Raw genomic sequence first — 4,503 nt, 5'->3', positions numbered from 1 at the left:
TCCTGTGGAACCACGCCTAGCTTGAGCGGAGGTGGGACCGACGGGCCCTGGGTTAAGGGGGCGGGGCCAGGAAGTCCTGCGTGCAGAAGGTGGGCCTGCGTGCCCTACGTGAGAGGAGGCGGGGCTGCGTGCCCTGCCTGAGAGGAGGGGCGCTGCGTGCCGTGCGTGAGAGGAGAGGTGCTACGCGCCCGGTGTGGGAGGAGGCGGGGATGCCTGCCCTGCATGATAGGCGGGGAGCTGCATACCCTGCGTGATAGGAGGGGCGCTACGTGCCCTACGAGGGAGGAGGCGCGCTGCGTGCCCTGCGTGAGAGGCAGGGCTGCGTGCCCTGCGTGAGAGGAGGCGGGCCTGCGTGCCCTACGTGAGAGGAGGCGGGGCTGCGTGCCCTGCCTGAGAGGAGGGGCGCTGCGTGCCGTGCGTGAGAGGAGGAGCGCTACGCGCCCGGTGTGGGAGGACGCGGGACTGAGTGCCCTAGGTCAGAGGAGGGACGCTGCGTGCCCTGCGTGAGAGGCAGGGCTGCGTGCCCTGCGTGTGAGGAGGGGCGCTGCGTGCCCTGCCTGAGAGGAGGGGCGCTACGTGCCCTGCATGAGAGGAGGGCCTCTGCGTGCCATGCGTGAGAGGAGGGGCGCTGCTTGCCATGCGTGAGAGGAGGACCTCTGTGTGCCCTGCGTGTGAGGAGGGCCTCTGCGTGCCCTGCGTGAGAGGAGGTTCACTACGTGCCCTGCGCGGGAGGAGGCGGGGCTGCGTGCCCTGCGTGAGAGGAGGGGGGGCCGCGTGCCCTGCGTGAGAGGAGGGGGCTGCCCGGCCCAGCATTAGAGAAGGGGTGGCCACGTGCCTTGCGTGAGAGGAGGCGGGGCCTCCGCGCTCTGCATCAGAGGCCGCAGCTTCACTCTGTTAGAGCAGACGCACAGGTGCCACGTCACTTGTAACTACTGCGTCCCTGCCAGTGATTCAGACCTTCCTGTTCTCCGACCAGAGGCCCCAAGAGAGAGTGAGGCCTGCCCATCCCCAGACCTGAGGCTATAGTGACTGAGACCTTCCTGTAGCCAGACCTGAGGCCCCAAGGGTGAGTGAGATCTTCCTGTCCCAGCCCCGGGGGCACCGCCTTCCTGTCCACAGCCACCTGCCTAGGGGCAGCCGGTCCTCAGAGACCCGGGAGGGGCTCCGTGTGGACATTTGCAAATGGGGAATCCACAATTTCCACCACACCGAGGTCCCCCAGCCCAGGACGTGGTGGCCTCTCCACGCTGATGTGGTATCAGACTCTCACCCTGGCGCTTGGTTGCACCGCTGTGCTGAGCTGAACGTGGGTCTCGCTCAGCCTCTGTGAGGCACTTTGGCCTCCTCTCTGCCTTGCTGACACGGTGTTGATGTGGTTGTTTATGAATGTAGTTTCCTTCCAATAATTTCATACTTCCAGGGAACGTGCAATCGCAGCACAGAGTACTCATTGTCCTGCCTTCAGAGTCCCCAGCGTCATTGCTGTGAGAGATTTTCTACTTCACAGTAAGTACTCCCGTGTGTTTTACAGCAGCAACACTCTCCCAGGTGACCACCGTTAACCCCCAAATCAGGAAATACACGTTTCTCCGTGACAGTCCAATCCGCTAGGCCCACTTCACTGCCTTCCCCAAGTGGGAGAAAAACGTATCTTTTCCTTTGGTTGCAGTTTTCTTTTTCTGGAACTGTTTCTGAGACTGTCCCTCGGTCTCCCAGCCTTAGCAGGTCTAAAGAGCAGAGATGACTCCAAGGTGGGTCTGGCCAGTGTTTCCTCCTGAGCAGATACAGACCCTGCGTTCCCAGCAGGAACGCCCTCATTTATGCTGTGCTCTCTCAGTGTAGCCCACCAGGAGCAGCACAGATCCCCCACCCCACTGGCGATCTCAACCTGACGATGGAAAACACCACTTTACAGACTCAGATCTCATCACGTCACTCTCCTGGTTAAAGACTTTGCCGCTGGTTTCCTACTGGCCTTGGAAAAGCAACAGAGGACTGACCATGGCCTCCAGACACGGAACACTGCTGGCTGCTGCCCTCTCCCGTCAGTTCACCGCAACTGCCTGCAGTGTGCTCTGCTCTCACTTTCAGGTACACAGCAGGGTTTTGGTGTCTCAGGGTTTTTATTCAGGTTCCCTCAACGCATCCACCCAGTGGACACCCTTAGCAAATTTTCTAAGGGGTTGTACAGCTAAATCCTTAAGGTCACACCAGTTTGTGATATCTAACAGTAGAAAAGTTCATAACATGATTCTTCCAAAGACAAAAAAATTCATTATTTGGTATATCATCTGTTCGTTTGATTTATATATAGAACAAAGAAATGGTAGCTACAAACAGTTTATATTTGGGATAACTAGTAAAGAAAAACTAAATCTCACTGCCAAATGAAAGGCAAATGGCCCAATTGATCATGGAAATTTCATAAGAATTTACTGAACCACATGTTACCTTGCTGTATTCTCTAGCCGTGTGTGTGTGTGTGTGTGTGTGTGTGTGTGTGTGTGTGTGTGTGGGCGCGCGTGTGCGCGTGCATGTGCGTGTCCAGCGTTGCAAGGTATTTCAGGTTTAAACACTTATCTTTACATCACCAGTCAATATAGTTAAGTGATAAAGTCCTAGTCCATATTATGACAATGTATATAAATATTTGAAAGCACCATTTAAAATTTCACCATCTTAGCCGTTTGTGAATATACAATCAATGGAATGTCATACATTGGCAGTGTTGTGCATCCATCTATCTGTTAATAGTTTCAGATCATTTTTTTTCCTCTGAAGGAAACTCAGAACCCAGTAAAAAGTCACTTTCGTTTCCCTGTCCCCCAAGTCCCTGGCAAGCACTAATCTCCTTTTCACCTCTGTGGATTTGCCTGCTCTAGAGATTTCATATAAATGCACTCATATGATACGTGGCCTTTTGTGCTGGTTTCTTTCACTTAGGACGTTTTCAAGGTTCATCCATGTTGCAACATACATCAGTACTTCATTCCTTTTTTTCTGTATGATTAAATACATACAGCATTCACCGTTTTAACCATTTTTAAGCACACAGTTCAGTGACATTAACCACATGCGCATTGTTGTGTGGCCATCACCACCATCCATATCCAGAATTTCTTTCATCTGCCCCAAGTGGAACTCTGTACTCACTAAACACCCACTTCCTATTCCCTCTCCCCCCAGCCCCAGGAAACGACTCCAGGTACCTCATAAGTAGAGAATCCTGTATCTGTTCTTGTGTGGCTGGGTTGTTTCACTTAGCCTACTGACTCAAGGTTCATCCATGTTGTCACATATGTCAGAATTTCCTCATTTTTAAGGCTGAATAATATTTCATTGTGTGGATGGACCACGTTTCATTTATCTACTCATCTGTCAGTGGACACTTGTGTTACTTCCATCTTTTGGCACAGTGAATAATGCTGCCGTGAACGTGGATGTTCCAGTCCCTGGTTTCGCTTCTTTTGAGTAAATAGCCAGAAGTGGAATCACCGTGTTGTAAGTTAATTCCATGCTTAATTTTTGAGGTACTGCCATATTGTGTTCCATAGCAGCTGCTCCATTTTACTTTTCTCTTTCCTTTTTATGGCAGAATAATATATCAGGTTATGATATACCTAATTTTGCTTATCCATCCATCTGTTGATGGACATTCGGATTGTCTGAACTTCTTGGCTATTGTGAATAGAGCTGCTATAAATATTCACATAGAAGTGTTTGTTTGAACACTTGTTTTCTAATCTTTGTAATATATAGTTTGGAATATAATCGTTGAGCCATGGTAATTCTTCTTGTAAATGTTTGAGGAAATATTAAAATATTTTACACGTAGGCTGTACCATTTTGTATTTCCACAATTTGTTTAAAGCTGTCCAATTTTTCCAATTTCCAATTTTGGCTTCCTTGCCAAAATTCATTTTTAATTTTTTTTTGTTATAGACTTTCTCTTGTGTGTGAGTGGGGATTACACGTATCATTATGGTTGTAATGTGAATTTCCATAATAACTAATAATGTGTAGCATCTTCTTACGCACTTGCTGGCTGTTTGCTTGTCTCGTTTTGTGAAGTGTGTATTTTAAGATCTTCATCGATTTTGTAATTGTGTTTTTCCTGTTCAGTCTTAAAAGTTCTGTCGATATTGTGGATAACAGACCCTTATCAGATACATAATGCGAATGTATGGGTTGTCATCTTACTTTCTTAGGGTGTCTTTGCATTTCCAAAAGTTTTAAATTTTGAATCGATTTTTTCTAATGGCGCTTTTGGTGTCAGATCCAAGAAACCATTGTCAAATGCAAGCCATGAAGATTTATCTCCATGTTTTCTTCTCGAGTTTATGTTTTTCCTATGACACTTAGGCCTCTGGACAACTTTGAGGTAATTTTTTCTGTGTGGTGTGGTGTAAGTTTCATTCCTGGGCATGCGGATAGTTGTCCAATATCACTTGTTCAATTTAATGACCTCAGTCCTTGTCTGAATTCAATTACCGTAGACGGATT

General features: G+C 48.8%; 1 long non-coding RNA gene across 2 annotated transcripts; it reads left to right on the top strand.

Annotated features, from left to right (window-relative positions):
- The first annotated feature begins 1,483 nt into the window (after positions 1-1,483).
- LOC105817073 lies at positions 1,484-3,670 on the top strand. 2 transcript variants are annotated; one of them, XR_001137823.1, is made up of 4 exons: positions 1,484-1,506; positions 1,670-1,751; positions 1,838-2,091; positions 3,417-3,670. It is a non-coding gene; the product is annotated as an uncharacterized LOC105817073 (long non-coding RNA). The 2 variants fall into 2 exon arrangements; XR_001137822.1 differs by having other exon boundaries at positions 1,670-2,091.
- Positions 3,671-4,503: the final 833 nt, after the last annotated feature.

This window comes from Propithecus coquereli, unplaced genomic scaffold, assembly GCF_000956105.1.
Source record: "Propithecus coquereli isolate 6110/MARCELLA unplaced genomic scaffold, Pcoq_1.0 Scaffold399, whole genome shotgun sequence".
Taxonomy (NCBI): Eukaryota; Metazoa; Chordata; class Mammalia; order Primates; family Indriidae; genus Propithecus; species Propithecus coquereli.
Note: the sequence above shows the minus strand (reverse complement) of the source record. Positions and strands in the feature narration are given on the sequence as shown.